This window comes from Poromitra crassiceps (genome assembly GCF_964638095.1).
Source record: "Poromitra crassiceps genome assembly, chromosome: 23".
NCBI classification, from domain to species: domain Eukaryota; kingdom Metazoa; phylum Chordata; class Actinopteri; order Beryciformes; family Melamphaidae; genus Poromitra; species Poromitra crassiceps.
The window spans coordinates 13,605,301-13,617,979 of record NC_139639.1 but is presented as its reverse complement, the minus strand read 5'-3'; the positions used below and the strand labels follow the sequence as shown (position 1 = coordinate 13,617,979).

Genomic DNA, 12,679 nt, shown 5'->3' with positions numbered 1-12,679 from the left:
CGACTCTATTGTCTGTACAAGTGAGAACACAAACACATGCGCTACCAAAATATATTCCCCTGCTGCATGTCATGAGATCGGCAAAAGTTTGGATAGACTGGATTGCTTCCCGCAGCAACAATGCCTTTTTTCCCCACACTGCCTGATAAAACAGGTAGGAGATTACAGCCTCTGACTGGCAGGGGCTCAAAACTACGATATCACAACTTTTTATTCATTGGTCATTCATTGTGATATAAATTAGTGACATTTTCCCCCAAATCCTCATGGTTCTGTGCTGTTTGTATTTGGTAGCCTATCTGATGCCTGCAGTGCATCAAATGAGCAATTAATGATAATGACGGGAGTCTGACGCAGCAGCAGGATGATGTATTCGCGCAGATTTTCAGTCCTAAATATCAAACATGTTTGATATGATCGGGACGGCCCCGATGAGGCTTTGAGCAGATCGGGAGGCTTAAGATTGGATCTGCAAACAGCTCACACTACAAGATAATCGGTGCCGAAAGTCGGGCCCGACCAAGCTTGGCAAGCTGCCAGGCCAGATTTCTCCTCCGATTCTCGGGAGGGGTGAATCGGGCATAAATCGGCCCGAAAATCCTGTAGTGTGAGCCAGCCTTAAAAGACACACTTATTGTCCTTCAAAGGAATGAAGAAAAAAACATCTGTTACTGTAAGTTGCTTTGCATTACAAAAGTAAAGGCCATTCCGTGGCCTAATGGATAAGACACAGGACTGCGAAGCGGGCGCCGCAGGATCGAATCCCCCATGAGGTGCTATCCCCCCCCCATTAAAACATGCAGAAGATCAGGGCCCGTATTTATCAAGCGTCTCAGAGTGCCATTTTAGTCGTAAGTGCTGAGAATTTGTGAAATTTAGTCCTACTCTCACACTTAAGAATAAAAGCTTTTTATCAACCTTCTTAAGACTAGGAAACACTCCTACTCCCCCAGCTATTTAGGAGTCCTCAGGAGGTGTCCTAAGTGGTTAGGAGTTGCCAGCAGGGCAATGTTGACATCATGGCATTCAGGAGACAGAGACGTGCGCGAATCTTCAGAGAGCGGAAGGATGTACTTGAATTATTTGACAACGAGCAGTTGATCAAACGATATCGATTAGACAGAGCGGGCATCATCTATGTGACCGATTTGATTAGGGACATCATCACACCACTGACCCTTCGCAGCAATGGCATAACAGCAGAATATGTTTGCTCATCATACAGCCTATAGAACCTGGCTATATAGGGTAGTCAATTGACAGCACACCAGTTTCGAGTCAGTTGTGGGATTAGGTGAATTGGGTGGATTAGGAAACATTTAGCCTATTCTTGAGTCATTTTCAATGTAGGCTATCTTGTATTATTTTGTTGATAATTTCTTCTGAAATTATTGGTGAATATATGCTACACTCCCATTGTGCATTTCACTGTTGAATCATCTCTATTTAGGATATTCGTGCATAAGGGATTCCATTCAGCGATTGGCCATTCCTGTGTACTTGGAATTGCGTCATCAACATTTCCCTTTACGGCACACACACCTGTCACCACACACACACACACACACACACACACACACACCTGTCGTAAATCAGCTCTGAGATTGACACTTAGGATTCAGTCCTACACCTCACTGAAAGAGGGAGTGAGATGCATAATAACTGACTTTTAAGTGCAGCTTTTGGCTGGGATTTTTTTTGCTCATAAGTGTACTCTTAGCAGTGTTCTTAGCAGTAATTCTAGGAAGCTTGATAAATACGGGCCCAGGGCCCGTATTTATCAAGCGTCTCAGAGTGCCATTTTAGTCCTAAGTGCTGAGAATTTGTGAAATTTAGTCCTACTCTCACACTTAAGAATAAAAGCTTTTTATCAACCTTCTTAAGACTAGGAAACACTCCTACTCCCCCAGCTATTTAGGAGTCCTCAGGAGGTGTCCTAAGTGGTTAGGAGTTGCCAGCAGGGCAATGTTGACCAGTGGTGTAGTCTACCATTTTTCAGAGGGTATACTGACTCTGACTGACATTTCCCACGGATATTGTCGCGTTTTTCTTTCATGGCTTGACAGAAATAGTATGCCTTCACGCGCCTAGTTGGCTTGAAAATAGAACTCACGTAAAAATCGGCGCAGCTCAGGCGAGGCGTGGGTACACGGAAGGTTCACGTTGAGGCGCCCTGTGTACACAGCCTCATTGACTAAAAAGGACGCCTTTAAAAGCGTGGGTAAAGGCAAGGCTTGGGTGCTGTGTGTGAACGTAGGGTAACACACAGAGCGCACAGGGTGAATTTTATAAATGGAAATTGAAAACGATACATATCATAGCGCATTTCCCAGTGCGCATATGCAAATCTGAGTCATTTCGCAGTGTTTATACGGCGTATACCTGCGTATCACGTAGACGACACCACTGATGTTGACATCATGGCATTCAGGAGACAGAGACGTGCGCAAATCTTCTCCACTAAGCACAGCGTGTCATCCTCCATCCAATTCGGCTTTCTTTTGGATTCCATGTTTGCTCATCATACAGCCTATAGAACCTGGCTATATAGGGTAGTCAATTGACAGCACACCAGTTTAGAGTCAGTTGTGGGATTAGGTAAATTGGGTGGATTAGGAAAGATTTAGCCTATTCTTGAGTGATTTTCAATGTAGGCTATCTTGTATTATTTTGTTGATAATTTCTTCTGAAATTATTGGTGAATATATGCTACACTCCCATTGTGCATTTCACTGTTGAATCATCTCTATTTAGGATATTTCGTGCATAAGGGATTCCATTCAGCGATTGGCCATTCCTGTGTACTTGGAATTGCGTCATCAACATTTCCCTTTACGGCACACACACCTGTCACCACACACACACACACACCTGTCGTAAATCAGCTCTGAGATTGACACTTAAGATTCAGTCCTACACCTCGCTGAAAGAGGGAGTGAGATGCATAATAACTGACTTTTAAGTGCAGCTTTTAGCTGGGAATTTTTTTGCTCATAAGTGTACTCTTAGCAGTGTTCTTAGGAGTAATTCTATGAAGCTTGATAAATACGGGCCCAGATCGTCATCGTCATCCGACCAGTGACGACAACATCCGAAGTCGGTCCCCGGGCGCTGTACGAGAAAGCGACCACTGCTCCTGGCCTGCCCCTCGGAGGAAAGGACAAAAAGCCAGGATGGGTTAAATGCAGAGGACAAATTTCACCGGCCACCGTCAGCATGTGTGTGTTTGTGGCCCTCCGTGCATGTGTTGATGTGTAACCGTGTGACAATAAAAAGACGGGCTTGTCCGTCTAAAATCGTGTTTAAAAAAAACATATTACATGTAATATATTACTTTTAGCAGTAACTCAGTAATATAACTTATTACTTATAGGATTTCAGTAATATTATACCAGTTACTTTGTCAAGTAACTCAAGTTACAAATTGAGTTACATTTTATTAAATACATTACATTACATAATTTTTTTTTTTTTTTTTTTTTTTTTTACATATTTACATATTTAAAAAAGATACAATAATTTCCTAATCAAACAGTGTTTTTATGCAAATAACCACTGTAGATGACAATAACAACGGAAAAGAATAACATTTAGAATTTTGGATTGTTTACACTGACTTCAAGGCGGTTGAAATTATTTTTCGGAATGGTCCCGGGGCGGCGATGTCATTCTGCTGCTGCTGTTGTTTTGGTAAAAGTAATGCAAAAGTAGTCTAATAAGTAACAAGTTACTCTACACAGAAAGTAATATTGGAAAGTAACTTATTACTTTCAAATGAAAGTAACTAGTAATATGTAGTATATTACATTTTGAAAGTAACTTGCCCAACACTGGTCATTTGACACTAGCAAAATGTGGCTTGGTTTTATCCTACACTGCGACAATGTGAGACTGCAGATTTATCGAGCATCTGTTCCCATTAAAGTCGACTTCTAGAATAGATTAGAGGCTTCTTTGTGGCCTTGACATAACCATCCTTCTCCCGAGCCACCCACTCTACTTCTCCTTCCTTGCATTAGTCACCCCTCTCACTTCCTTCTTTTGTCTCACATCCAGTCCATTAAGAGAGACCTGATCTTGACCCCCAAGTGTATCTATCTGATTGGCCGGGAGAAGGTGAAGAAGGGGCCGGAGAAAGGACAGATCAAAGAGGTGCTGAAACGAAAGATGGAGTTTGGAAACATCACCGGCATCTCTCTCAGGTAGTAGCATATCTCTCAGGTAGTAGTATCTCTCTCAGGTAGTAGCATATCTCTCAGGTAGTAGCATATCTCTCAGGTAGTAGTATCTCTCTCAGGTAGTAGCATATCTCTCAGGTAGTAGCATCTCTCTCAGGTAGTAGCATATCTCTCAGGTAGTAGCATATCTCTCAGGTAGTAGTATCTCTCTCAGGTAGTAGCATATCTCTCAGGTAGTAGTATCTCTCTCAGGTAGTAGCATCTCTCTCAGGTAGTAGTATCTCTCTCAGGTAGTAGCATCTCTCTCAGGTAGTAGTATCTCTCTCAGGTAGTAGTATCTCTCTCAGGTAGTAGCATATCTCTCAGGTAGTAGCATATCTCTCAGGTAGTAGTATCTCTCTCAGGTAGTAGCATATCTCTCAGGTAGTAGCATCTCTCTCAGGTAGTAGCATATCTCTCAGGTAGTAGCATATCTCTCAGGTAGTAGTATCTCTCTCAGGTAGTAGCATATCTCTCAGGTAGTAGTATCTCTCTCAGGTAGTAGCATCTCTCTCAGGTAGTAGCATCTCTCTCAGGTAGTAGCATCTCTCTCAGGTAGTAGTATCTCTCTCAGGTAGTAGCATCTCTCTCAGGTAGTAGTATATCTCTCAGGTAGTAGTATCTCTCTCAGGTAGTAGCATATCTCTCAGGTAGTAGCATATCTCTCAGGTAGTAGCATATCTCTCAGGTAGTAGCATCTCTCTCAGGTAGTAGCATCTCTCTCAGGTAGTAGTATCTCTTCTCAGGTAGTAGCATATCTCTCAGGTAGTAGTATCTCTCTCAGGTAGTAGTATCTCTCTCAGGTAGTAGTATCTCTCTCAGGTAGTAGCATCTCTCTCAGGTAGTAGCATCTCTCTCAGGTAGTAGTATCTCTCTCAGGTAGTAGCATCTCTCTCAGGTAGTAGTATCTCTCTCAGGTAGTAGTATCTCTCTCAGGTAGTAGCATCTCTCTCAGGTAGTAGTATCTCTCTCAGGTAGTAGCATATCTCTCAGGTAGTAGTATATCTCTCAGGTAGTAGCATCTCTCTCAGGTAGTAGCATCTCTCTCAGGTAGTAGTATCTCTCTCAGGTAGTAGCATCTCTCTCAGGTAGTAGTATCTCTCTCAGGTAGTAGTATCTCTCTCAGGTAGTAGCATATCTCTCAGGTAGTAGCATATCTCTCAGGTAGTAGCATATCTCTCAGGTAGTAGCATCTCTCTCAGGTAGTAGTATCTCTCTCAGGTAGTAGCATCTCTCTCAGGTAGTAGTATCTCTCTCAGGTAGTAGTATCTCTCTCAGGTAGTAGCATATCTCTCAGGTAGTAGTATATCTCTCAGGTAGTAGCATCTCTCTCAGGTAGTAGCATCTCTCTCAGGTAGTAGCATCTCTCTCAGGTAGTAGCATATCTCTCAGGTACTAGCATCTCTCTCAGGTAGTAGCATATCTCTCAGGTAGTAGTATCTCTCTCAGGTAGTAGCATCTCTCTCAGGTAGTAGCATCTCTCTCAGGTAGTAGTATATCTCTCAGGTAGTAGTATCTCTCTCAGGTAGTAGTATCTCTCTCAGGTAGTAGCATATCTCTCAGGTAGTAGCATATCTCTCAGGTAGTAGCATCTCTCTCAGGTAGTAGTATCTCTCTCAGGTAGTAGCATCTCTCTCAGGTAGTAGTATCTCTCTCAGGTAGTAGTATCTCTCTCAGGTAGTAGCATATCTCTCAGGTAGTAGTATCTCTCTCAGGTAGTAGCATATCTCTCAGGTAGTAGCATATCTCTCAGGTAGTAGCATCTCTCTCAGGTAGTAGCATATCTCTCAGGTAGTAGTATATCTCTCAGGTAGTAGCATCTCTCTCAGGTAGTAGCATCTCTCTCAGGTAGTAGCATCTCTCTCAGGTAGTAGCATATCTCTCAGGTAGTAGCATCTCTCTCAGGTAGTAGTATCTCTCTTAGGTAGTAGTATCTCTCTCAGGTAGTAGCATCTCTCTCAGGTAGTAGTATCTCTCTCAGGTAGTAGTATCTCTCTCAGGTAGTAGCATATCTCTCAGGTAGTAGTATCTCTCTCAGGTAGTAGTATCTCTCTCAGGTACTAGCATCTCTCTCAGGTAGTAGTATCTCTCTCAGGTAGTAGTATCTCTCTCAGGTAGTAGCATCTCTCTCAGGTAGTAGTATCTCTCTCAGGTAGTAGTAGTATCTCTCTCAGGTAGTAGCATATCTCTCAGGTAGTAGTATCTCTCTCAGGTAGTAGCATATCTCTCAGGTAGTAGCATCTCTCTCAGGTAGTAGCATATCTCTCAGGTACTAGCATCTCTCTCAGGTAGTAGCATATCTCTCAGGTAGTAGTATATCTCTCAGGTAGTAGCATCTCTCTCAGGTAGTAGCATCTCTCTCAGGTAGTAGCATCTCTCTCAGGTAGTAGCATATCTCTCAGGTACTAGTATCTCTCTCAGGTAGTAGCATATCTCTCAGGTAGTAGCATCTCTCTCAGGTAGTAGCATCTCTCTCAGGTAGTAGTATCTCTCTCAGGTAGTAGTATCTCTCTCAGGTAGTAGCATCTCTCTCAGGTAGTAGTATCTCTCTCAGGTACTAGTATCTCTCTCAGGTAGTAGTATCTCTCTCAGGTAGTAGCATCTCTCTCAGGTAGTAGTATATCTCTCAGGTAGTAGTATCTCTCTCAGGTAGTAGTATCTCTCTCAGGTAGTAGTATCTCTCTCAGGTAGTAGCATCTCTCTCAGGTAGTAGCATCTCTCTCAGGTAGTAGCATCTCTCTCAGGTAGTAGCATCTCTCTCAGGTAGTAGTATATCTCTCAGGTAGTAGTATCTCTCTCAGGTAGTAGTATCTCTCTCAGGTAGTAGTATCTCTCTCAGGTAGTAGCATATCTCTCAGGTAGTAGCATATCTCTCAGGTAGTAGTATCTCTCTCAGGTAGTAGTATCTCTCTCAGGTAGTAGCATCTCTCTCAGGTAGTAGTATCTCTCTCAGGTAGTAGTATCTCTCTCAGGTAGTAGCATATCTCTCAGGTAGTAGTATCTCTCTCAGGTAGTAGTATCTCTCTCAGGTAGTAGCATATCTCTCAGGTAGTAGCATATCTCTCAGGTAGTAGTATCTCTCTCAGGTAGTAGTATATCTCTCAGGTAGTAGTATCTCTCTCAGGTAGTAGTATCTCTCTCAGGTAGTAGTATCTCTCTCAGGTAGTAGTATCTCTCTCAGGTAGTAGCATCTCTCTCAGGTAGGAGTGGTCATGGCACTATCTCTCTCAGGTAGGAGTGGCAGCATTTGTGGTTGATGTTTTTTTTTTCTGGACAGTAAAACTAGAAAATGAAAATATTCCCCAGAATTCAGAATTTGCATAATTAATTTCTCTCTTCTTGGGGTCAGTTTCAAAAACGCTGATTCAGCATAAGTCAAATTTAAAGTTATTTTTCAATGGGGAAAAACAATCTAGTGTTTGGTTAGGCTTTTTACATGTTACATTTGAGTAATTTGGCTGACACTTATTATGAACCAGTTAAAATGAGTACAAATAATCCACAAATCACAATCATTTCAATGAATGCAGTTCTGCTGTAAATAAGTATAGCCTATCCACAGAAAGACGGATAGAGACCGATAGAGACACACCTTTTTAAGCCCCTCCCCCTGACTCTACAAGGAAGCGAGAGTGGAGACAGAAAGCGCAGCGGCCGGTGAAGCACGCACATACGCACGCACGCGCACACACACACACTCATGCACGCACATGCGCGGAGTGCCAGAGAGGGGAGGGGGGATGGGGGAGAAGTCTATGCGTCCAACCTGAGCAAACCTGCACGACTTACTTCAACACCTGGATGTGTTTTTTTTTATGCTGCCTTGGGGGACATTCAGACCAAAAGCATTTTTGGAGCTGCCAGCATCTTTCTGCAATTCATTCTCTATGTAAGGACGCGCTAAACGTGCTCCTATTTTAATGAACGCACCTGGGGCCAGTTGAACCAACTGGTCTTACACTGGTCTTAAGCTAAGTTGGTCGTAACTTTACGACCTAACAGCTACGCTGGTTGCACCAAGACGGCTTAAGCCTTCTTTTCACTACGACCAGGCGTAACTCTTACGCCTGGTCAGGAGGAGGCGTAGAGCCTGCCTGTAACAGAGATCTCTGTGTCTTATCAGCGGAGACCTTTTTGAGTCCTTACTGTCATCGTCGTAACACAGCCAGTTCTCCGTCTTTGAAGCATGATGTTAGATTACAACGAACTAGTTGTGTGGCTTAGCCTTCCCAAATGTTGCCGTTAATTTTTTAGAATTTAATACATAGAATTGGGAACGTTACATTCAATTTCATTCAGACTGTCTGTCTGGCTCAATCGCCACCATTTTTCCCCGGGAGCGAGGGAGGGTGGGAGGAGGGAGGGTGTAGTGATGCACATACAGTAGTGGTTGAGAGAGCGTAGTGGCACAGTGCGCTCCAAGCAGGTCGCGAGGCACATTTTTGCAACATCATCCAATCAGGGTGCATTCCCTGGCAATTCACATGGACGCGCATTGCTACGACCCGCGTAGTTAAGACCAGACGTAAGCCGTGTTGGTGCAACAGGCGTAAATCCACTCTAAAGACTGGTCTTAACTAAGACCGACGTAGGAGTTACGACCAGGCATAGTTAAGACCACTTGGTGCAACCGGCCCCTGGCGTTTAGCGCTGGTGGCGTCTGTTGTTTTTGGAGGAGCGCTGTGGGCGTTTTAAAGCTGAAAAAAGTTGAACATTAGAGGAAAAGCGCCCTGATCGTCTTTTTCACTCCTCCTACCTTTTCTCCTCCCGAGGGATTTTCAACCTCGGCTGCTGCCAGAATTGGCAATAATCTGGCTTTCATGTTGACAGTGAACAACATCAAACAGACAAAACCAGCTGGCTACCGTCCGTGTGGTCGTTGTGTTCTGATCTGTACTGCACGCAAATACAGGGGAAAACAAACGGAGCGCAAAAAAAACACTCCGTGCGCTGTGTTTTGTGCACAATGGAAGCGCTCTCAACATGATTTTCATAGCGTTCTGACTGAAAAAAACGCTTTTGGTGTGAACGTCCCCTAAATCCTTAATCCTCTGTCTTTGTCTTCAGTACGAGAATGGACGATTTCTTCATCGTGCATGAGGCCCCAGTATGACAGTCTGCTGGAGTCCAACTTCAAGACAGAGTTCCTCAGCCTGCTGTGTAAACGATATGAGGAGACGACCAAGAGAAAACTCACGCTCTCCTTCAACGACAGGTACAGGAACACACAACCTGTACCTGCACACGCATAGAAACTCACAGAAACACTATAATGACACATGTCTGTCTTCTCCCCGCCCAGACTGGAGTTCAGAGTGAAGAAGGAGGGCTGGGGTGGAGGAGGCTCCAGGGTGGTGGCTTTCCAGAGGGGACAAGGCGACCTGGCCCAGGTCAAACCTGCAGGGAAGACCCTCTCCATCACAATAGGAGATGGTCTGCCCAAGACCTCTAGTAAGTTAATCAAATCATCTCACAAGAATTGACCATTTCTTCTTTGCAAGATGCTTTAGTACAGAGGTTCTCAAATGTTTTTCAGCCAAGGACCCCTTACAAGATAAAAAATATACCGGGGACCCCCTCATTCTGATTTGTGATTTTGGGCTAAGCTTAATTGTTTCCACGGTAACGTGCTTGACTTTTAATTTGATAGGTTTGTTATTAGAATGTAATCCATGAACCATTTTAGATTTAAAGCATAAACTATTTTCGTTGAACTATGAAGATTTTGCAAAAAATCACACATTACATTACATTTACATTACGACATTTAGCAGACGCTTTTGTTTTGTCCAAAGCGACTTACAATATCACAATTTGTCAACAGTACAGAAAACCACTATGCAACACAATCAATGACAGCCAAGATATTTTGATAGACTAGCACCATGTAGGAAGTAGTTTGAGAAGGAATAAGTAACATGTAGCATTTTATTTTTTAATTATTATTATTATTATTATTATTAATTTATTTTTACCTGAAAACTTTTCACGGACCCCCTGGCAAAGTGCCACGGACCCCTGGGGGTCCGCGGACCCCCATTTGAGAACCACTGATCTATAGAGTATATGTGACAATTCATGAACATATCTACATCTTTTCATAATAAATTAGTTGAACTTGAACTATGCACTCAACCTATACTTTACAGATGTTTCACGAATATTCAACAAACAATTTGTAAACTATTTAATATTTGTTGAAGCTTCTAATTATCAACGATTCTAATTATCAGCTCAGAATAAATTAGAACATGAGCTATGCACGCAACCTTTACAAATGTTCAAAACCCTATATACATATTCAACAATTAGTTAACCATTTAATTAATATTTGTCGAACATTCTAATGATCAAGCCGGTTGCACCAACTGGTCTTACGACTGGTCTTAAGATATATCAAGTAGAGACGAGTAAGACCAGGTCGAGTAGAGCTGTACTGTGCTGTTATATGTGGTGGAAATGAGCCAAAAAAGAAACGCCTATCTAGACTAGGCTAGGCTATTTCTAACTGGAGAAGATTGTCATAATGTCTTGTATTGTTGATCTATTTATTTTTCAATGTATTGTATATCCAATTATGTGTATATTTGTAACGTAAATTCTGTTATTTGCTCCTATCAATTAATTTATACCCTGTCAATTCAATATGAGCGACAATATTTGGTCATCATCAAAATATCTGTTGGTAAACAAATCGCGTTACTGGGTGGCAACGGCAATGGAACCCTGTGGAGCCTGAGCTTTGGGCCTTGAGTGTCTGACTCTAGCCGGCTGACCCCGTTTACATTTTAAAAACTGCGACAGTTCACACAACTTTAACACGACATGCATATATTATACATCAAACTCTTGGGGTAGCCTAGTTCCTGCTCTCGCTCAGAATGTCAAAATATAAGCGATGTGATGTATAGTTTCTGAGATATTAACGTTTGTTTGACATAACTCCTGTGTTATCCAAAACATCCAGTTTGACCCAGCCTCCTTGGGACAACAGCACAGAGCCATGACAGCCAATCAGAGAGGTCGCTTTCAGGCCAAAATGGCAGATTGCTGTTCACTGATGTTGCAATGGAATAACCTATTAGCATTTGGTTCTTACCAATGTGAGATCTTTGTCTCCTGTGTAGCAGACAGACAGTGAAGGGAAGATGGCAGACGTGGTGAACGTCGGGGTCAACCTGGAGGCATTCTCCCAGGCGATCAGCGGCATCCAGGCGCTGCGCTCCAGCGTCAGCCGCGTGTTTGAGTCGCTGAAGGACGGCATGAAGAACCGCGAGACCCTGGAAGCCCGCGAGAAGGGCTTCATATCAGAGTTCCAGGACAACCTGCAGGTACAGTAGGGATGTAACGATACACTCAACTCACGATTTGATACGATTCACGTTACTGAGTTCACAATATCAGTGTTTCCCCTTTTTTGTTTTTTTCCCCCTGCTCTCCCCAAAATTTCAATAAACCTTTATGGCATATTATTACAATACAACAATACTGGTGTTGACAGTGGACAGTAATAGCAGATGCCAAATCATTCAAAACAATAAGCATTTTGCTTTTAGGAGCATTGTGCCAGCGTGCAGTGCTGTTCCAAAACATGTCAACGTGTGTCGTTGCCTGGGAAATGCATATCCCATAATACAACAGGGGCGGCTGTGGCGGTACCTGAGGTCCGCACGGAGGCCTAAAACTCCAATCTCATCATCCAATCAGCGTATTCACAGTCCGATATGAAGTCCAATGTGAGAAAGGACGTAAGGCAATCACCTACTCACAGTCCAATGTAAACCAATCTCCCTCCAAATGTGAGATGGACACATTACCAATCAACCTGCTGCTGCTTCTCCTCTCCTCTCACGCCCCCTCTCCCCTCTACTCTGGAAAACAAACCTGCATCTGCCAGTCTGACGATCAAAGTAAGTTTGGACGTTTTTATTTCTTATAGACTACACCTTATCCTTTCATCCGCCGCACAGTCGTTTTATCATTTTGTTGTCGAGTGAGTGTGTTGCTTTGTCCCTATATTTTAGTCTATGGTTGGCCAGCAACTTCAGTTAGCATCACTAGTTAGCATCGCTAGCAGCTAGCTACGAGTGACATATGCTAATGTTTGGGTCCAGCTAGCTCAGTTTGTGAAACTGTCTGAAGGCAGTGTTGCTGTGATCGCTGCACTCCATGGAATATCCACTGTTTGAAACGCCACTGAAACGCCTTCAACCCAGCACAGATATCCGGACTGCTAAAGGCTAGTTACAGTAGCTAAACAACCCAGGCTAGCTAATAGTTGTTCCCAACTACGGTTCAAAGTCAACAAGCTGCCGAAGGTAACGTGACATTAACGTTATTATTGTGCTTGCTGACAAGCAAGGCACAATCTTGAAATCCCACATACTTAATATTATTCTTATTCCATCCACCAAAAAGTTTGTCGCCTAATAACTCCCTCAATTTTTGCGCCACATAGACAT

At 43.1% G+C, this 12,679-nt stretch overlaps 1 long non-coding RNA gene across 1 annotated transcript in view; it reads left to right on the top strand.

Annotated features, from left to right (window-relative positions):
* The window catches only part of LOC310797451, an 11,877-nt gene extending 365 nt beyond the window's left edge, over positions 1-11,512 (top strand). Inside the window, exons 2-3 of the long non-coding RNA XR_014553731.1 lie at positions 4,057-4,202; positions 11,345-11,512. This is a non-coding gene — a long non-coding RNA (uncharacterized lncRNA). The remainder of the gene's footprint in view (positions 1-4,056; positions 4,203-11,344) is intronic.
* Positions 11,513-12,679: the final 1,167 nt, after the last annotated feature.